The sequence below is a fragment of the Ambystoma mexicanum genome, chromosome 12 (genome assembly GCF_040938575.1).
Source record: "Ambystoma mexicanum isolate Mex_15411 chromosome 12, UKY_AmexF1_1, whole genome shotgun sequence".
Classification (NCBI taxonomy): Eukaryota; Metazoa; Chordata; class Amphibia; order Caudata; family Ambystomatidae; genus Ambystoma; species Ambystoma mexicanum.
This window is the reverse complement of record NC_090936.1, coordinates 64,210,125-64,232,279: the sequence shown is the minus strand read 5'-3', so window position 1 is coordinate 64,232,279 and position 22,155 is coordinate 64,210,125. Positions and strand designations below refer to the sequence as shown.

Sequence of the window (22,155 nt, the reverse complement as noted above, 5' to 3'; positions counted from 1 at the left end):
GGTAGATGTGGATGTTGTGACTGATGAGGAGGGATTCCATGCACTCCATCTAGAGGTTGAATATCAAGGGGGAGTGGATGTGACTTGTGGGACTCCACGCATAACAGGTAGTGGGGGTGATCTGAAGGTAGCCTTATGGATGAAGGGATGCTGGCCTTAAAGATATGAGGTCAACCACTGGAAGACAGTCTCACCAATTCCCATGAGGTTGTATGGTTTGTCAATACAGGCTTGATGATCACCTGTGTCAAAAGCTGTTGAGAGATTGGGGAATACTAGGAGGTAGGGATGTATATCATCACATGTGGAAAGCATCATCTACCATTTGGATGGTGCCGTCTCTGTGCTGCCTTTGGGTCTATTGTTACATCTGTAGGAGGTTAATGAAGTTGAGTGGCTCCAGCTCTGTCGAGTATCTTGCCTAGGAAAAGAAATTGAGCGTTGGGGCGATGGTTGATGTGGCCATCAAGGCCCAGTGTAGTTTTTTTAGGAGCTGGAGTATTTGCCTGGGTTTGAGGGTGGTGAGAAATTGGAGTGCTTCTGGGAGGAGTTTCTTTAGAATGGAGGCTAGCAGGGTTTCAACAGAGTAGAAGGTAGTTTTGAGGGAAGCTATTGGGGTAGGTCATCCAAGGATAAAGTTTAAGGTAGTCCATGGCATTGTTTCACATGGCGGGATGAGTGGGGCGATGTGTATAATGTTGTTGAGGGTTCATGTGTTTGCAGATCTAGCTGATCTTGCCAGTGGAGAAGTTGATGATGGTAGATTTCTCGATGGAATGATGAGTTGTAGGCTTTTGGAGAGGGTTGTTGCACTGTTTGAATGCCTTGAAGAGAGGTATGCTTTTATTTTTGGATTTGGCTATAGCCTTCTATTAGTAGATGACTTGCTGTGGTGATCAGTCGGCGGGCATTCCGGAGTCCCCCTTAAGTGCTAAGGACGAGTATGCTCGTCCTATTCGTATAGAATTTCATGGAGCTCAGCATTTAATGGGTTAAGTCTTGTTAGGTCAGATTAGGTTTTGAAATTGTGCTAGTTTTTTCATGTTTTCATTTGGCTTTTCCTGTTAAGTTCTTGCGTATAGTAGGGGGCTGATAAGTTTGGCTGATCGTTTGTGGTTTCTTTGCGGACATGTATGTTGAAGTAGATTTTCAGGGTGTTGTTGAGAGCTTCTTGTATGTCGTTGCAGTTCATTGTACTGGGGTCCTGATAGGGAGGAGGTGTTGCTGGAGACATCTCTGACACCTGATTATGGATGTTGATTTGATCTGAGTTCTCTAGAGTGCTTCGTAAATGTCTGGTTTGTTCTCTAGAGGCGTTTAGGCGATGTAACCTTTCCTGATAACTTGAATCGGGCTATGTACTCTTACCAGACACTGTGCATCCGAATGACAACCTGAGTCTGTTCTGCCGAGTGAATGTCGAGTGTTGCTTGTTCTCTGAGGGTTTTTAGGTTTTGCCCGTCTTCAGTGATACCTGAACGTGAATATAGGTATGATTTGTTCTCTGGAGTGGTGAGTTTACACATTTTAAAAAGTTAGATCTGTCTTCATCCCGAGTAATAGTGCATGATATCAATTTAAGAGGTTATTTTACAAGCTGTATGATGGATCTCGGATATATCTGATACTATTCATTATTTAATTGCACGCAGGGGCAAGTATAGATTTTTCGGTCTTGCGTCTTTCAAAGCCATTTTGTGCACGTGTAGCTCATGCACGAATACTTTTTTCTGCTTGTGGTGTGGAAGCATGTTTTCTGTCTTGTTGAAAGAGTGTTTTGCTTGTTTTTTATTCTGCTTTTGGAACATCCCTTATCTGCTTCCGCTCTGTGGTGAAAGAACAAATGTTCTCACGTTTCCTGTTGAAATAATGTGAGAAAGTTCTTTCTCACAGTATTTCAGTTAGTAAGCAAGATAAGGAAACCAGACTTAACCAAAACAGAAAAACGCTCAATTACGTTTGCTCTGTTTTTGTGACACGTTCAGAGCACCAAATTACATCCCCTTCACCAGCTCCCCCATTTGTATTCGTAATACTTCTCCTGTTTCTACCCCCAAGAGATTTTTTGGCTTGCTCTGCATTATTGAGTAGAATAGACAAAATGGCCCACCAAGGCTACTTGCAGTTGCCCACTTTTGCACCGTCTGCATTGCACACTTGTTTTGTCTTTGGCACAAAAACAAGCCTCGTAGCCACTTTAAATGTGATATTTACAGTGATTTAAATGGGAGAAAAAGAGGTGTATGTACTTGCCATCTGAGTGAGGTCACAAAACATATTTGCTGACCATTCTAGGCTTCACACTTCATTGGATTTCCTGTGCACATCTCAAAGCAAGCATGCTTCCACTAATTCTAGTACTTCTTCCAAGGAAGCAGAAACTGCACTCACTGGAAAATGCATTTGACAATAAGCTGTATTTTCCCTCTTTCAAAATGACCAATGTTCTGTGATCCACTTCCTACTATTAGAGGCACATCCCCACATACTCGCGCACACACACCCTGACCGCTACTTATACAACCATATTGCCTCTACCACAATCGCATTGCATCTTCCCAATTTTGTAGCTCTGTGCCCCCCTATCCTATTCCTGCTTCTCTTCACCTCCACGTGTTGCACTAGTTTCCTTTGTTATTCCTCCACTGGCTGCACTCTGGTTACCCAGAGTGGATACAAAATATGCCACTTTCTCAGACAAGGTTCCCGGCACCGTTGGACCATTACAGTAGTGATTGGCGCACTATAAATTATGTATAACTTAACAAGCAGAAAAGGCTGTTTTCACAGGATTAGGCCAGCACGCCCTGCTTCTACCCTCTGCCTAATGCTTGCCAATGCTATATGGCAGCATTGTTGAATATTGACTGTTTATTCCATCCATGAATCAATAAGGATGCTCTATCACCTAATTCAAGGGTCTGCAACCTTTGCCTCTCAAGTTGTTTAGGACTACAATTCCCATCAGCCGTAAACAGCATAGTAATGGTAAGGGATAATGGGAGTGTTAGTCCAAAACATTAGGTGAACCTCGGGTTGCAGACCCCGGACCTAATGAAACAATATTCACAGATTCCATACTTAATCGCAGACTTCTTTTCCAACCGCCATCCTCTCTGAGTCCAACCCCATCAGGAACTTTTGGAACATGAACCCTGCATCAGGCACTGGTCAACTCCCTTGCCCAGCTCTCCAGTGGGGGCAGTCCATCAGGTACAGACTCCAATCTCATTTGTAGTCGCCTTCATGCCTGCAGTTAGGCACAGTAACCCCATTCCCCAATCAATATGCAGCACTGTCCTGACCGACCGATCCTTTTTCTCGCAGCTCAGCCCTCCGTCCCCTAACCTGGGCAAGCACTTTTGGCACTGTCAAGTAGAGTCACAACACCAAGCAAAGTTAACCCATCCAGTATAGCTGTCACATATGTGATGACTGGAGAAAGAGAGCCAGAAAAAGTGAAAGGCGGGGATGGAGAGAAAAAGAAAGAAGGAAACCTAAAACATGAAAGAATAACTCAAGTAAAACAGACGAAAGAAAGAATGTGAAAGAGAAGCATTTAATAAAGAGATCACAGACAATCAGTGGGAAAGAGTGTTAGCCTACCAGAAAGGTGAGAGGACACACTGGGGAGCCACAGATAGATAGGTGCAATTAAGGAGGAATTGAGATGAGCTTGCCAGGCGGCAGAGGGTCTGAATTTGTTTTGGACAGAAAGGGGATGAAAGCGGAGGATACAAGAAAGGAGATTGAGGAAATGGAGTTGAAAAGGGGGGAAATCACACGATAGAAGGAGCAAGAGGGGTTAAATAGCAGAAGGGGAGGAAGGAAAGTGTGTCTTTCTGTTTTTATGAGACAGACAAGTAAACGGTGGAAATGCAATAGCGAGTCAGGATGAGCTCGATAGAAAGGCAGGAACCACCAGCACAGAGAAGATAGAACCTTCTATACGGTCCTGCAGAGACCAGCTGAGGGGCATGGGGGCTTCTCGTGCTTGTCAGCTTTAGGGCCTGTGAGGCCGGTTCCTGCAATCCCATGAACCCACAGCAGAATCGGAGTATTGTCTAAGACTGAAAGTCACTGATAGGGCTGACACTTTCACTGGATGTTATGCAATGTAATGGAATGGAATAGGCATTTATGTTTATACTGTGCCCAGAGGCTCGCACGGGAAGGGGTGTATTGTCACCCAACCTGGGCTACCCAGACCGAGGTTGTTGGGGGACAAGAAAAGGGAGTCGGGATAATGCAAAAGTGTGAGTAGGTAAAAACGACAGCGTTTGTGGTAGATCGGATGCATGCAGATTAGCCCAGCTGGCTCAGAAGAGACACGCAGAAAACATTAGTGCAATTATAGGGTGCCTATAACTAGTGCCACATTTCTGTGTGGACAGCTGCTTGGTACTCAATAGATGATTGTGTTGCCTTATGTTAAAAGGCTTCTACACCGTGGTGGTCTCACAGCACCAATACTTGTCTGGGGTGGTGATTTGTGTCCCACCTTGGGTATAAGGAGAAGAGTAGCATAGGGAAGTGGGCACAGGAAAGGGTAGAGCAGGTTCAGAATTAAACCAGCTTCAGGGGATGAACAGACATATGATAAGGGAGCTGGCATTTTTGATAGTTTAAATGCGTGTCAATCTAGGTCATGAAAATCTGGAGTACTGGAATCTTAACGTCCACTCACAATTCTAGTGAGGCGATTATGCAGTCTGTGAAACGCGCAGTGGCAGGCATGGACTGGCCTATAGGCCAATAGGCACATAGCCGAACCAAAAAACACAAAATGCTTGTGTGGGACATTTTTTAAAATCGAAATGGGCCACTCTTTTGGCCAATGTGGGCCAGTTTGATGCGTTACTTCACTGTGCGGCTAATAGTTTTGACCAGTGCTGCTGAATAAATATTCTTTTAAATGCATAATTTGCATGACATTTGATCAAAAATCTCCCCCTGGGGGACTATTCAAACAGCGTCACAAAAGGAATGAATGGCAATTTGCAACTATGAGGCACTTTTTCACTGGTGCCCGAGACAACTTTATGCCCCATTCCGACCCTGCGCAGTGGCTTCATATTATGCATGTTTAAATCATATTAACTACATTGATACACTCATGAACGATTAGTTTAAGACGAAATTTTTCAATGTTGTCTCACAAGCTCAAACAACTGCGGTCATGACGTCCGCCAGCCTACCACTGCAGTAAAGAGATTAGGTTACCTGAACACCTTTTGCAGAATGAGTCCCAAAAGTGCCTCATTCCTAAAACCTTTATCCCAGCTAGCAATCGAGATGAAGAAACAGGATTTTTGGTTGTTAAAGTGTAGAGATAAGTTGAGAGGCCTTGCAACTGCAAACCTGCCAGAGGAAAGCAGGAGGCAGTAGGATATCTGTGCATGCCAAGTTCAGTGCAGCCTGCGATCCAGCTTCGCATCCCGTGGCTATCATGCACAAGAGTGCATGCTTTCTGTTACAGCTCTGCCTCATTCTGATATTCCACTGATCCACAGACAAGTCTTTGCCGTGGCTCAGCACTGACAGTCCGGGCAACCTTATCTCAGCCTGATTTGGTGACAGGGTGTTTGACCTCAGCCAGTGCAGCACAGCCTGGAGCACCAGGATAGAGCTGAGCAGAAGGGTGTATGGGGAGGGGAGAGACAGGTGAAACAGGTAGTCAGCCCTCTGCAGGATGTTTACCTGCAATTTATGAGATGCTTCCAACAGAGGGCAATTAGTTTAATTTCTAGACTGATACTTTTCAGTCCTTTAATACATCCCACCCCCAAAATCTTTAGCCTTGGCTTTCCCTGCTCTGCAGTGTGCTAAGTCTAATTGAAAGTATCCTATGTGCAAGCTGTGTTATTATCTAGAGACTATCACAACATATCCTCTAAATTGTACTCTGTATTCGAGGCAGTGCCTCATATCTCCAATATAAATGCCACCTTGTGGGGCCCCAGAAAGGCCTATTCAGGGGTGGGATTGAGCCCACTCCACGACCACCACCACATGGTAGCCTACAGCCTCAGTGCCTGATGCACCAGGCCAGCAGAAAAGTACTGACCTACCGTCCAGAAAACCACACCAGCGGAGCTAATAATCAAGCAAACACCACCCCTTCAAGCCCCACTACTGCAGCACTAACAGTTCATTCAAATGTTTCGATCTTAAGCTGTGAGCAACAATCCTGAAAATCTGTGGCAGTCAACAGGTGGTGGCGGGGATAGGAACTAAGCTCATTCATAACAATTTGGGAAGCCGCATGATGATGTGTGCCAAGGGTGAAGAACGGGGCGCAGAAGCTAGCAAAGTCAATGCTGCCCCACCCTGTTTCCTTAGATAGAAGATTCCTGGAAGACATTTTCAGGAGGAGCGAGAAAAGGTTGTAGTCACTATAAAATAAAAGTAAACAAGAAGATGGAAGAGTAGAGACTGTAAAGGAAATGGGAGCTAGACCCACAATCCATGCTCATTGGAATGATGTAGGACTCTGTGTATCAGTGATCTTGGACTGGATGGAATGGGCGAAACAGCAGATAGCAGTAAGCACGGCTTCAATCTACTTGCCAACTAACTAAACAACCAATTAAATACAGAGGATGGGTGTAATCAGGACTTTAGATACTGGAGAGGTTACAGGCAGTGCCTGAGAATGGGGTGAAGGTCCCAAAGCATATCAATAACAAATTGAGTAAAAATCCTCATACTTCCTTTTAAACAGGTCCCATAATGCACTCCTTGCGAGGCCACTGAAATCACCGGGACATTTATCACTTCCCTGAGGGTTAGTTCCCTCAACTAAGACACTCATCCTCCACCTCCTCACCTTGTCTATCCCGCCCCTCACTCCTTCTCACCTGGACTCCCACTCTCCATACCATCAAAAAATTCGAACTTAGCTGTACCCAGTGGCTGTATTGTGTTTTCATCCTGTCCTGCTAAAATCGAACTTAGCTGTACCCATTGGCTGTATTGTGTTTTCATCCTGTCCTGCTAAAATCTAACTGAGCTGTGTCCAGTGGCTGCTTTGTGTTTTCATTCTGTCCTGCTAAAATCGAACTTAGCTGTGTCCAGTGGCTGCATTGTGTTTTCATCCTGTCCTGCTAAAATCGAACTTAGCTGTGCCCAGTGGCTGCTTTGTGTTTTCATTCTGTCCTGCTAAAATGTGAACCTATCTGTGTGTACACTACTCTCTGTCTCCTCCCCCCCAGCCTCATTGTGCCTCAGTACTTCAAACTGGTAAGTGTCTTTCTCACCACTGCAGCTACCTATGTCACTATCTATCTCTCCTATCTTCTTTAACTGCTTTGCAATCTCTTATCCTTCTCCTATCACTAAATCTGGCCGGAGGAAACTTAAGGACGTACTGGGCTCCAACCCAGGCCTTCCTATTGCTGACACCTATGTCACGGCTTCCGCCAGAGAGACTCTCACTAACATTCTTTTCTTCGTTAATGCACCTGAACTATGGGCTTGCTACATGGATGTCTTTCTCTCTCCTATCACCTCTTCTCCCATCAATGGTGGCACTCGCTGGGAGGTTCTCCTCAATCTCTTCGCCATATCCAGAGTCTTCATTAATGTCTATTTCAATGGAACCATCATGGTTCAGGGTCCTCAACCCAACCTTCTTCTCTTTGACAGGCTCCTCTCTAACCTTACGTCTCCCTCCGGCCAGGCTCACATGCCCACTGTCCCTTCCTCCTCCTGCTCTGCACAGGCACCCTTGCCCACTGTGCTTTCCCCCACCTCTGTACTGGCACCCTTGCCTCGCCGTAGTGTCCCGGCGCCCTTGTCGGCCTTCGCTCCTCCACCATTCTCCACTATCCCTCTGGCCCTCTTGCCACCCTTGGGGGTGGAGGAGGGGCACCGGCCCCTGCGTCCCCTGTGGAAGACTTTCAAAGATGGCAAGCTACTCCACATTGCCACGCTCACACTGCAACCTCCTCGAACTCTTGGATCTTGATGTGCTCGCCACCACGGAGACATGGTTAAAGGATAGCTCTGTCACAAGCTTTGATACACTCCTCCCTGAAGGCTACAAAATCCTCTCTGTGTCCAGGCCAAAGAATACTGGTGGGGGAGTGGCACTGATCTTCCCAGAATGGGTACCTGTGTCCATCATCCCTACCCAGGCCTATTCCTCCTTCGAGTGCCTACTCTGCAGGCCCTCACTCTCCGCCAATTCTTTTCTCCTTCTGGCAACCTTCTATCAACCACCAGGACAGTCCACTCTCTTCCTCATGGAATGGGCTGACATGGCCTGCTCTCTAATTTCCTCCTCTTCTCAACTCCTCCTGATGGGTGTTCTCAACATCCATCTTGACTCTCTTGACTCCTCAGGACCTTTCTGCAACCTATGGGATTCTCTCGCCCTCTCTTTCCTACCCTCTGGCTCCATGCACAACGCAGGCCACACTTTGGATGCTCTCATCTCTACTGACATTGCTCTCTCTATCCTCTCACGACCTCTCTCTCATGGACTGACCACGCTCTTCTCTCAACACACTTGAAGCTCTTCTCTCCTCTTGCAGCGGCATGGCCACTCGGCATCAAAGTCACCAGACCCATGAAAAAAGTGACAGTGGCTGCCTTTGCCTCCACCTACTCTCCTCCTCCCATTCCTGTGGCTGACTCCCACCATGACACAGCCCTCGCTAACCTCAATCTCTCTATCACCAACACTCTTAATACTCTTGCCCCTGTCATGATGGTCCGACTGAAGCCTTCCCGAAAAGTGCAACTTTTGGTACGACTCCGATCTGGCTGCCCTTAAACGTAAGTGTAGGGCAGCTGAGCGTAAATGGAATTCGTCAGGCGGACCCTCTGACAAACTGGCCTGCCGCCTCCTTCAAAGGCAATATTGACTCTGCATCCGCTCCAAGAAAAATGTCTTTATTCAAGCACGCATCTCTGCGGCATCAAGCAACACGGCCAAACTTTTCAAAGTCTCTAAGGAACTGGCCAATCCTGCAGCAGCCTCTTCTTCTGTCACACCCACCCAGGACCTTTGCTCGGCCCTGGCTGCACACTTCATGACAAAAACCCAAGTTATCCTTTCCTCCCACTCTTCCACACCACATCATACACCAACACCGGAGCCTTCCTTGCCCCCCCCCCTCCACTTCCCCTCTCTTCTGTCTCACCCTTCACACCTGATGAGGTCACCAGACAAGTCCGGTCTAAGAAGGCTTTGTGCAAACAGGTGGATCCCTGCCCCTCCAAAACCATTAAAGACACTATTGACTCCCTCGCCCCAGCCTTGCCCAATCTCTGCAATCTCTCCTTTTCCACTGGAGTTTTCTCAATTGCTCTTAAGCACTCCCTTGTTCACCCACTGCTCAAGAAACCCTCTGCCGACTCCTCCATTTTGTCAAACGACCGCCCTATCTCTATCACTCCTTTCCTGGGCAAACTCCTGGAGAAGTTGGCTATCTCTCAGCTGACCCTCCACACTGTATCTATTGGCTGTTTCCACGACCATCCAGAGGCACGGAAACTGCTCTTCTGAACACCTGTGAAGGCCTGCTCTCAAACCTTGACACTAACACTCCCTCTGTCCTCATTCTCCTTGACCTCTCCTCTGCCTTTGATACAGTTAACCACAACATCCTGATCGCACCTCTCTGTGACACCCTGGGAATCAAAGGCCAGGCTCTGGCGTGGTTACCCTCCTTTCTCTCCGACCGGCCATCCCAGGTGGAATTGGAGCCTTTGTCGCAACTATCTCTCTCTCAACCTGTGGCGTTCCCCAGGGATCTAACCTATCCCCCTGATTCTTCAATGTCTATATGGCTGCCTTGGCACGTGTGATTGCCACTTTCACCTCTATCTTCCAGTGTTAAGCAGATGACACGCAACTATCTTTCAGGCTACCCTCAGCCACCTCCTCCTCCTCGCTCATATCTGTCTGTCCGCTATTCAGTCTTGGTGTGCTGCAAACGACCTCTGCCTATACGCCAGTAAGACTGAGATAGTTCGCATTGGGACCCCTGCCCCCGCTTTCCCACTTTCACTGTGGCCGGCCTCCCTTGGCCCTGCGCCGGCACCCACCTGCAAGGCGAAAAATCTTGGGGTCATCTTCGACTCCACTCTTTCCTTATCCTCTCATATCTCGGACATCTCTAAAAAGTCTAACTATGAGCTACACCTCCTCAGAGGTACTCTACCTTTTCTCACTTTGCCCCCAGTGGCTCACTGTCTCCAGAGCCCTCGTTCTCACTAGGCTGGAGTATTGCAACAGCATCTTCCTCAACCTCCCTGCTTCTGCTCTACGCCCTCTACAACTCATCCAGAACAGAACCGCAAGACTTATCCTTGGCCTCAAGCACAGGGACCGCATCTCTATGGTGCTGAAATCCCTCCTCTGGCTCCCCGTGGCTCCAAGGCTCAAGTTCAAGGGATCGTATAGGCGCTTTACAAGTAAACCTTACCATTACCATTGTTCACCCTCATTTTAGCCAAAATGCCGGAAGTGAGGGATAAGTAAATAGAATCCCTGATAAACGACAGAAGAAACATTAGAATGGCCAACCTACTTTTTAAAAATGACAATGTGCTACTTGCCTTGTCTTTTGAAACATACACAACAATGTATATTTTCTAAACTGTGTATAACAGGATGTTTTAAATGTGATACAAACAACTTACAAACAATTGATTGCATTGCACATTTAAACCCGAGATACCTTGTGAAGCAACAACGCATACTCATTAAATGTTTTAAGTATTCATATTTCCGATTAATATGGTCTGATTAATGTGAGGGGCCAGATATGTTAGGCGCACAACTTTGTGAATGTTTTTTTAAAAGATGCCATTTTATTAAACTCAAAAGGGTTGATAAACGCCTCAATATCCCTACCCTAACGAGGGTATCCCTACCTATAAAATAACCTTAAAAAACGCTCTAACAAAAGGATTCTTTCCCTCACACTTGTACATACTACAAACTCAACAAGGTATTGCATAGCAATTCAGATATAACAAAAATGACAGTTTTCTTCAAGGCCTAGTTACTGTTCCTCCCTGTAACCTGGTTCAGTTCCACTTCCCCAGATCAATCAGGATTTCAGTCAACAGTTCAAAAGAATAAGGAAATCCTGTCTTGCAACAAAGTTCTAATAAAGTTCTTCTTCCGCCAGTAAGTCTGTCATTTGGGCTTAACCAACAAAGCTCAGCACATCTTTTGTCTCTCGATTGGTGGTAGAGAGTTCCACACAACTAATTCTTAGCAACAAAAAGATGTACTTCCACAGTGCATCAATGTCAACAAATTTACATCTACCAGGATGATTCTACAACAGTTCACAATGAGCGTTTGTGGTTGTACCACTTCTTCAACACTTTGAACCACACCACAGTACTTCAATGATTTCCACCTGGTCCACTCAATTGCCATGCCTACGCTACCATGTTCCTTGCCCTGGTGTACTCTCCTGCAAGGACGAATGCAACTACCAATACTACTACAAGCACTTCTGTGGTTCAGTTCTGCTTTGAACAATTGATCAAGTCTTCTGACTTTCCACAGCATCAGTTTTGACTACTTCTTCTGGGAAAACATGAGACACATTGGTGTTGTTTATTCCACACTTTTGATTGCCACGTGCAATGCAGATTATGCTCCTTCCCCCCTGAACACCAGAAGGGCAGCCTTCCTGCCTCTCTTGTTCTGCCACTTTTGGTTTAACCAAATGCTGATAATGGTTTTCTCTCACTCCTCTTCTATGACTTGGGCAATGCTCATTCAGGTCAGTTCTCCCTATTGCTTCTTTCTCCCTCTGACAATAGGGTCTGTAAACAACTTGCTGCTTAATTGCCCCCTCTTTGCTTTGGCAATGTTGGTTCTCTTTAACTGGATTAATTACTGCCATCTTTTGGCCTTGGCAATAGTTGTTTGTATTGGTTTTTTGTAATATTGCCCTTGTGTGTTGTTGGCAATTGTACTGACCTTCATATACACAAAGTATGAGAAACCTGAAGTTGTCTCCCTAGCTAGTCCCCTGGGATCTGTCATACAGGTGGCCAGGACACGGCCATCACTGTTGGATCCAGTTCCAATGGGCGGACCAGTGAGGGAGGATCACCTGGAAGGGGGGGGTCTCGGGGAGTGGGAGTGGGAAACTGACAGGTGAGACGCGGGACAACCCTTCTTTCAACACCTTTTCCCCATCCTACCACGTAGGACATTCAAAACCACTGACCCCCCTTTTCCATCATGAACACTTTCGCACAACACACCAGAGAACGGACTAACACCAGAGCAGTTTACCTGACATGTCCCAATACAAAGGTCAGGCAATTGATCAGAATCACACACACCTGAGGGCCCATTCCCTTCCCCACAGGGATAACAGGTGGAGCAAGAGAGCACAGTACGAGCAAGGCAGACCGCACGACGATAGATCAATTCAAAAGGAGGAGAAAGGCATGGAAAACAAAACATCAAAAAAAAAAAAAAAGAAAGGAGGAGAAAGGCGGTGAATATCGAGAGGTTGACAAGGAGTGACAGGGCCTGGCCCTTTACGACGCAGACCCACAAAACCTCCTCCGAGGGAATCTTAAGACTGAGGACAATAGTCCAAGTGTGCTGCAAAAGATGTCAGCGGTACACGGAGCGTGTCGACGCTGATAAGCGGGAGCGAGGGAAACACCTACTACCGTGGTACCGGCCTTGACTCCAGCGAAGAAGAAAGCCAAGCGGTTCATCACAGCGAGTGAGTCGAGGGGAGAGCTGATAAGAACCAGGCTGTGGTGAATGAAAGTGGCAAAGTTCAAAGAACTTTAAAAATGCAAAGGGGAGACCAGCTGCAGAGGGGGACCGGCACCACGTGGGTGCTGCTCCGAAGAAACTCTGGACGAACCCCATCTGAGTAAAACCACAGAAACCAGAAGGCCGAGGGAGAGCTGCCAAGATAGGTCAAAGTGGCCACATAGGAGGTCAAGGAAAATGCCCGTACAGTCGAAAGTCTTTGATCTACGAACTATAAAGAAAGCAAGGGAAGTGAATCCCGTAAATATTGAAAATGAATGCAAAGGTGAAGTTGGCAAGTGTGAACCCGACCGGGGAATGCTGACAAGAAGGGGGCAAGTCTAAAGACCCAAGAAACAGTGTGTTGACAAACGTGAACCCGGCGTAGGGATGTCCACTACAAACTGTTTGAAAAGACATTAAAGACGAGGAGAAGTACACTGTTCCGCTTGTCATTTGGGGTCCGAGCCCGACCAATGGAGAAACCAAGAGACAGTATAAGGCAAAGAGAGGTACTATCCTGCTTGTCAATTTGGGGGTCTGAGTCTGGCCGAGGGAGACCCAAGGGTGGAAAGTTACCACCCATTGTTCATTGAGAAAAGAACTGGTATACTATTTGTGGATTGCAATTGGTGAAGGGTCAGCACCCAGAAGAGGGGGACCCGGGGATGAATTGATCACCCGAGAAATACGTAAACCAGAACTTTGTGTTTATTTGTTGTTTTTTCTTGATAATCCTATCAGGCCTACAGGACCAGGAAACCGCAACTTCTAAGGCCTCGATATCGATAAGAACTGTGATAGGATTTAAAACCCACAGAAGAGAGGCTGAAAGTCAAGCATGGTCAGCGCCAGGAAGAGGGAGACCCAGGGGTGAAAAGTCCTCACCCAAAGTGAAACCAAGAAACTTACTTTCATTTTGTTGAAGGAACTTTTTCTATTTGAACACATCAGGCCCTCGAAGGGAAGAGACTTTCAAGGAAACAAGACTTGGCCATCGACGGTCCTGATAGCTGTCAGTGGAACTGTCAACTGTGCCGAAAAGGCTTCAGTGTGTGCTGTGCTCCAAGGTCCCACCTTACCCCGTGCAAAAAACGTGGCGAAGGAAGAACCAAGCTACCGCATCCTGACATATTATTTGAGAACACTTCTTTCTTTTCTTGAAAACCATCCGACACCCTTTTTTGCATTAGTTGTACGGTTTGGCAACAGGTTTCTTAGTATATGCCCTTTTGATTTGACACAATGCCACTAGGACTGCCTTATTTTCATTTGATGGTCGATTCTTGCTCCCATCTTAGATTTAGGTTTAGATTAGGCATTTTTCCAACTTGCATACAGTTTAGTAAACACCCTTGAACTTTCTCCACTTCGTATCAGTTTGGTATTCAGAATAATTATCTTTCTGCTTCACATCAGTTCGATATACATAATATGTACGTTTCTGCCACTTTGCTCTTATCTCATTAGTTCGGTATTCAAAATCCCCAGGTTTGTCCAGCAGGCGGTCACAGAGCGCTCCGGGGTCACAGTACTCTAGTGAACTCACTGGGTTTGGCTTTCGCATCCGCTGCTGTCAGGTTGTCTGCTTTGGGCTGCACGGAAAAGTGCTTAGCTCGATTTTCTTCCAACTGCCCAGATCATAAAAGGAGCGTTTCTTTCTCGAAAGGCTCTCTGGTGCTTGCCTGTCATCAGAGCCTGCCTTGTTGTGGGGAAAGAGTCCCAACTTCACGCTTCCTGCCGCGCAACCTCTGCAATCACGATCTTCAGGGGGAAAGCTTTTACAGATAATGCTTGCCACTGCACGACCTCGGCAAACAAGATCTCTGAAGGAAGAGACCCTCTCAGAACCGGCATCCGTATGGGAAACGTCATCGGCACCAGCATTTCTACTCTTCTTCAGCTGCAACTTCAGTGTGGAGCCACGGCAATCACTCCACCTCCCACTACTGAGGGGGCCTTTTATGCCTCGGTCTCTCTCAGGTGTGGGTCATTAACCTTAATAGTCTGCAACTTGTAGTTCAGGGCCTCTGCATCTCGCTTCTTCATCCCAGTACTTTTGGCATTGTGGGACTTGAAGTCCCCAATATTCAATTCACTCCTTTTAAGGGAATAATTGTTGCCAAATGTGTTTCTATCCTTAATCGCCTTTTTAAAAGGAGTATTATAAGGTTTTACTGAATGGTTTTGTTCTCTAGGGAAATTAAGACTTTCAGAATCTAATATGTTAATATTCAAAGATTAATCTTTAACATTCTGCTGTTGAATATGGGAGCTTTCACCTCTACAGCTGTGCTTAAATTTGCAGGGAAGATTCTTACTCCCAATACATGATTGGTTAGAACAGTTTTTACCACCATCAGGATAATTAGCTTTGGGAAAGAAGAGCTCCCTCTGACAGCAAGCCATTACATATTCCGGCATTACTGACTCTTCTTCCTCTGAGGAATTAAAATACAGATTCGAATGGATTGTGTCCTCCCACGTATTCCTTATCTTAGATATATATCCTTACCTTCAGCTTCGCCTCGGAAATGTTTTCCTCTCTCCAGCAGAGGGCGCTCCACTCGAGGCGACGACGTCAATGCCCCTCAGCGGCTTCCGTCGAGCACCAACGTCATCAGTTGTATAAAGGCCTCAAGCTCGCCCGTTGGCTTCAGTTCCATTTTTCCGTTAGCTTTGCTTCAGATCGAGATAAACGGTGCTTCAGTTATAGCTAATTATGTCGTTTTCTTCGAACTCGTCCACACCGAAAACGGGTTTTAAGAAATGCCAAAGGTGTGGGAGAAAAATGTCGCTGACCGACCCTCATCGCAGTTGTCTCTGGTGCCTCGGTTCCGACCATCGAATCGACGACTGCGGTTCTTGTCAGTCAATGACCCATAAGGCCTTGAAAGAAAGAAGAGGTAAACTGGCGGTGAGGGAGGAATCCTCGAAGTTTTCTTCGAGAGGGAAGAAAGACTCGGTTGAGTCTTCGGCGTAACGCCATAAAAAATCCAGATCGAGGAGTAGATCGAGAAAGTCCTCTTCTTCTTCGTCCAAAAAAACGAAGAAAAGATGGCACTGATTTCCCTCTTCCTCTTCCTCGACTACATTGGAGGAAGTGAGGAAGTTATTACGTGTCCAACAAAGCATGACTCCCCTAAACAGTGGGAGGCATTTAGAGCATCGATGATGAAAATGTTTCAGAATGCGGGCCAGACCCCCTAAAAAATGTCTGATGAAGACCATGTCTCTACGCACAAAAAAAGTGACAGGGGAAGGTCTAAAAATAGGAAATCCGACAAGAATTTGTCAAGGGTATCTTCTAGCGGTTCTTCCCAAACACCTAAAAAGAAAAGCTTTCCAGTGCATAAACAGGAGGCAGACCTTAAGAAAAAGACCTTAGAAGTTGATACGTCATCGAGAACCTTGACGAAAACATCTTCGAAGCCTCCATCGAAGGCTGTCGAGTATAAGGGGTCGACGACCCAACTGAAAAAAGTTACGTCGAGTACTCTATCAACGATCTCGAAGACTCCTTTGACGGCGTTGATTGTCTCGAAGGCTCCTTACTCCTTCAACATTCATAGCGCCTTCGAAATCATCGAAGAATACCTCAACAACATCGAAGGTAATAGCCACAACTTCGACGCCATAGACGATTCTGTCGACGTCGACACCAATTACAGGGGTGAAATCAACACCAATATTAAAGCCTATGCCTGAGAAAGTATTTCACCCAGAAAGCAGGCATGATTTTTTCCACTATGTCATCTATATATGGAGAAATGTCTTCGGGAAATGAGGAGGATGAAGAAGAAGATGAACCTGAAGTTTCATCAGCAGGGGTAAAATATGGTACAAGAGAAGTCCCTGAGTAATTAATTGATCCTCACTCAAAAATGCAAGACCTTTATGAATGTTTACAATCTGCAAGTGGACTAGATGCGTCTCCTGAATACGAGTTTGAAAAACCTGATCCAGCAGAGCATGCTGATTTGGGTTATAGAAAACTTATGAATAAGTAACAGAATTTATGGGATGGCGTAGAAACACACCTGTATACCAGGATGATGACATGATGGATATCCTGTCAGGAGGTCCTCAACCAGACCCCATACTTCAATTTCATACTGCCTTGCAAAGGAGTGTAACTGCTGCTTGGGAAAAACCTGAATCCATTCCAGCCGTAAACCAAAAATATGTGGCAAAATATAGACCTTGTAACTCTGATCGAGAGTACTTGAGTAAGCATCCATCTCCTGAGAGCCTGGTAGTTCAAGCAGCCACATCAACAAAACATGCTGCATACCCTACAATTCCCCCTGATAGGGATGACAAAAAGATTGATGCATGGTCAAAAAAGGTTTTTATATCAGGGAGCATGGCTCTAAAATCCACAAATGTATCTTGCACTCTGGCGAGATTCACATATACTCTGTGGGACTGCATGTCAGCGGCAGCTCAACACATCCCGGAAGGAGAGGAACGTGATGGTTTCCTATCCATAATAAAGGATGGCAAGGAGGCTTCGGGGGAATGCCTTCAAGCAGGTTTGGACACAGCTGACAGTATCAGCAGGTCCATGGCGTCTAGCGCAGTGCTACGCAGATTTGCGTGGCTAAGGAAGTTAGTTTTCGCACCAGATGTTCAAGCTAGACTTCTTAATATGCCATTTGTCGGCTCGAGGTTGTTTGGCAGCAAGGCAGATGAAAGTTTAGAGAACCTGCAGACCTCCAAGGCAGCGGCAAAATCACTCAGTGCCGCTATGAGACAACCTCAGCAACGCCCCTACACAGGCTCATCTTCCTGGAGGGGTCGTCCCTTTCGTTTTTTTACTCCTCATTTGGGAGACGAAGGGGAAGGCCAGTCAAAGAGGACAAAGGAAATTTGCCCGGGGGCGAAGAAAAGGTGCTAAATCTGCCCCAGCAGCGGCATCTGTCCCTTCAGCTGCTGCTGGAGCTGCCGCAAAATCACTCTGAGGTTTTGACCCACAAGACCACAGGAGGCAGGATCTCACAGCATCTGAAAGAATGGCGGGACATTACTTCAGATGCTTGGGCACTGGAAACAGTATCCCAAGGTTACTGCCTTCCCTTTCAAAAGAAACCTCAGAATCACCCACCGGAATACAACTCAACCAAAAATCCATGTCCCGCTCCTGTTGCAGGAAGTTTTAACTCTGCTACAGAAAGGTGCAATAGAACATGTACCTGTAGCAGAGAGGAACAAGGGTTGGTATTCCCCATATTTCCTCATCCCAAAGAAGGACGGAGGACTGAGACCCATCTTGGACTCGAGAAACTTGAATAAGTTCCTCAGGAAGGACAAGTTCAAGATGGTCACTCTTTCTCAGATTCTTCCGGCTCTCCAAATTCAAGACTAGTTGGTATCATTGGACCTTCAGGATGCTTACTTTCATGTGCCAATCCATCTCAAGCACAGAAAGTACCTGAGGTTCGCCATTGGCAATTCTCACTATCAGTTTCGAGTTCTGCCATTCGGGTTGACCTTGGTCACCAAGTTGATGCCGGTTGTGGCAGCGAGTCTCAGAAGAGAGAGGATTCATGTCTTCATGTCTACCCCTATATGGACGCTTGGATGATCAGGGCACGTTCCCCAGAACAAGCCCTGGATATTCTATCCAAGACTTGCCATTTCCTTCACAAACTAGGGTTTTCTCTGAATTAAAAAAAGTCAAACATGATACCATCACAGAAGCTCCCGTTTATAGGAGCAGTCTTGGATACTTGTTCAGGCAAAGCCTCGCCTCCCGAAGAGAGAGCTCATCACATTTCTGCAGATGGTAACAAAATTCCAGAATGCCCAGTATCTACCGGCCTTCGATTTTCTCAGGTTGCTCGGTACCATGGCATCCTGCATTTTTCTGGTGCCAGAAGCCAGATTGAGAATGAGATCCCTTCAATGGGCTTGAGGACTCAATGGTCCCAATTCTCAGAGGAAATGTCAGATCCTTTACAAGTTCCAACCAGGGTGGCACAGGATCTACAATGGTGGGCTTGCAGACAACACATCCTCAGAGGGGAATCTTTTTGACAACCATGGCCGGAGATAACAGTAGTGACGGATGCCTCCCTTACGGGATGGGGAGCTCACACCAACGAGTTGACGATCAGCGGTCGTTGGTCTCCATCTGAGTCCAAACTTCATATCAACCTATTAGAGCTTCGGGCAATCAGACTAGCACTGAAGGCCTTCCTGCCAGCTGTACGCGGAAAGAATGTCCTGATAATGACGGACAACACAGTGGCCATGTACTACCTCAACAAGAGATGAGGAGTAGGGTCACTACCACTGTGCAGAGAGGCAATGCAGCTCTGGTTCTAGGCAATTCAAGAAGGGATCTCTCTGTCTGCCATTCACCTAGCAGGAGAGCAAAATACAGCGGTGGATGCTCTGAGCAGGCAGAGCACAGTCTCCCACGAGTGGGAACTAGCTCAGGAAGTCCTTCAAGAGATCTTCACCCTTTGGGAACCCCTCAAGTGGGATCTGTTTGCGACCGGTACCAACCGGAAGTGCAAACTGTACTGTTCAAGGGAATTTCCCCCGAGAGGCGCTCTAGGAGAGGCATTCGTAGTGGACTGGGAGTTTCCGCTGCTATATGCGTTTCCTCTGGTCCCTGTGATCCCTCAAGTAATCAGGAGGTTGAGGAAGTTCTGGAAAACCATGATCCTAATTACCCCGGATTGGGCCAGGAGAACGTGGTACCCGGACCTTCTCGACATGTCCATCTGCCCTCCAATACGTCTTCCAAAAAGAGTGGATCTTCTCTCGCAAGAGGGAGGTCACGTTCTCCATCCAGAGGTCAACATACTCAACCTTCACGCATGGCTTCTGAGAGGTTGAGATACAAGGATTGGGACCTTCCGGATCATGTTATGGAGATTTTGCTTTCGGCCAGAAGGCCAGCAACAAAATCTCTGTACCGATGTCGTTGGAACAAGTTCAGTAACTGGTACAGGGATAAGAATGTGGACCCTTTTCAATGTAATATTCCAATAGTATTATCTTTTCTGTTACATTTGGCTAATCTAGGGCTCCAGGTTAGTACGATAAAAGGGTACGTAGCAGCGCTATATATATCTTCAAGCGCTCGTCAGAAGAAAATCTTACTTTAAGATACCTTTGATAACACAATTTTTAAGAGGCTTAAACAATGTATTTCCACCACTACCTTTTCAAGTTCCTGTGTGGGATTTAAATTTGGTACTGAAATTTCTGACATGTGCGCCATTTGAGCCCTTTACATTCCTGTCCATTAAGGCTTCTTACTCTGAAAACAATACTTGCATTGACATCAGCCCGCAGAGTAAGTGAGTTGCAGGCACTTTCGAGTGGTCCTCCTCACACCATCTTTCATAAAGATAAAATTATCGTCAGAGTCAAACCTTCTTTTTTGCCAAAAATCGTTTCAGACTTTCACCTGTCACAGAAAATAATACTACCTACCTTCCACCCTCCTCCTCACACAAGTAAGGAAGAGGAAAGACTACATAGGTTAGATCCTAGAAGGGATCTTAGCTTTTATATTTCAAGATTGTCAAAAATGCATCAGTGCGACCAACTGTTTGTGGGCTACACTGGCCGTAAGTTAGGACTACCTGTAACTAAGCAAACATTATCAAGATGGGTAATCTTAGCCATAACAGAGTGTTATAGGCTAGCTGGAAAAGATCCCCCTGAGGGATTAAGAGCTCATTCAACTAGGGGCATGGCAACTTCAACAGCACTTAAAAGGGGTGTTCCTGTACAAGATATTTGTGCAGCAGCCACATGGTCATCCATGCATACGTTCATCAAACATTATGCTTTGGACTCAACTACCTCTCAAGGAGGTCTATTTGCCAAATCTGTACTACATTCGGTACATGACTTAAAAGATATCTGTACCCTCGCCTCCAATAGAAAACTGCTTTGGGAGTCTATCTAAGATGAGGAATAAGTGGAATATGTGGGAGGACACAATCCATTTGAAGAACAAGTTAGTTACCAACGGTAACATTCTTTCGATTGGATGTTCCTCCCACGTATTCCTCATCGACCCTCCCATCCTGCCCCACAGTACAGTTTATGTGCTTTACACTCTGATTTCTTTTGAGGCTGGGGTCAAAAGAGACACGCCTTTAACCATAGTCATGGGCTCTGATACACGAAAAAACAGAACTGAAGCCAACGGGTGCGCTCGAGGCCTTTATACAACTGATGACGTTGGTGCTCGACGGAGGCCGCCGAGGGACATCGACGTCGTCGCTTCAAGTGGAGCGCCCTCTGCTGGCGAGAGGAAAACATTTCCAAAGCGAAACTGAAGGTAAGGATATATATCTAAGATGAGGAATACGTGGGAGGAACATCCAATCGAAAGAATGTTACCGTTGGTAAGTAACTTGTTCGTCTCTCCCAACTGAGTCCTCCCATTCCACTGGGTACCTTCTGCTCCCGGCTTATACCACCCCCAGCTGCCTTCCCCTGGCCACCTGGGAGGAGACTTTAGGCATGGTATTTGTGAGGACTCCGCAGGATTCATCATGTTAAGGTGTGCTTGCACTGTAGCCAACATCGTTTTTTAAGGTCTTGGGCATGTCTCTATCAATCGTCAGTAGTGCTGGGCAAGGGTCATGGGTTTTGATCCTATGCCCCTCATGGGAGAGGTTGGGCTACTCCAGGCAGACAGTAGATTTGTCATTTTCGGCAAAGGTAGTGGCAGAGATGCTCAGAGGCGGAATTGCCTCTTCCAGTTTCCTTGGCCCGGTGCAAAGCCTATGTGAGATGGTCTTCTTCCACAAGTCCCCAGTGGAAGGGAGAATTTCCGAGTTCAGCTTGGAATGGTTCCATACCACGTTGGAGGCTTGGGCCGTACAGGTAGTTCAACAGGGTTCATATCTCGCTTTCAAAGCAAGCCCTCCAGACCATCCTCCTCTCCTCTCTTCTCATCTTTGCCTCTGGTTCCCCTACTTTTGGAGGAGGCCTGTCAACCCAGTCAAATTGGTTGCAATGTCCTGGATGGCCAGATATAAGTGCACCAAGATTTGGGTGCCCTCAGCATATGAGTAACAACTGAAGCCGTGGGAGAATACAAGCTTAATAAGCTGTTGGATGTAGGCATTACACAAAGCAGCACTAGTGTGCTTTAGAAATCTCGAGGTATGGGGAAGGGGCATAGGCATATGTAAAATGATTCACCATACTGACAACTGTACATCTACTCCATAGTCCCCTTTCCTCCATGTGCACTCCCTCCATCCTGGCTAAACCTAGCACTACGTTGGGTGTGGCTGTGCAGATGGAAGAGGACTGACAAGCTGCCGGAGGATGAGGCTTGTTTAGGTTGAGCCTGTTGCCACACATCATTGATAGTCCACTCAGAAGGAAATAAATGGTATGTCCAAGTAGTACAA

General features: G+C 46.5%; 1 protein-coding gene across 2 annotated transcripts in view; it reads left to right on the top strand.

The window, feature by feature from the left end:
* LOC138513283 (POC1 centriolar protein homolog B-like) overlaps positions 1-22,155 on the top strand; it is a 406,367-nt gene that overhangs the window by 352,343 nt on the left and 31,869 nt on the right. The window lies entirely within an intron of this gene.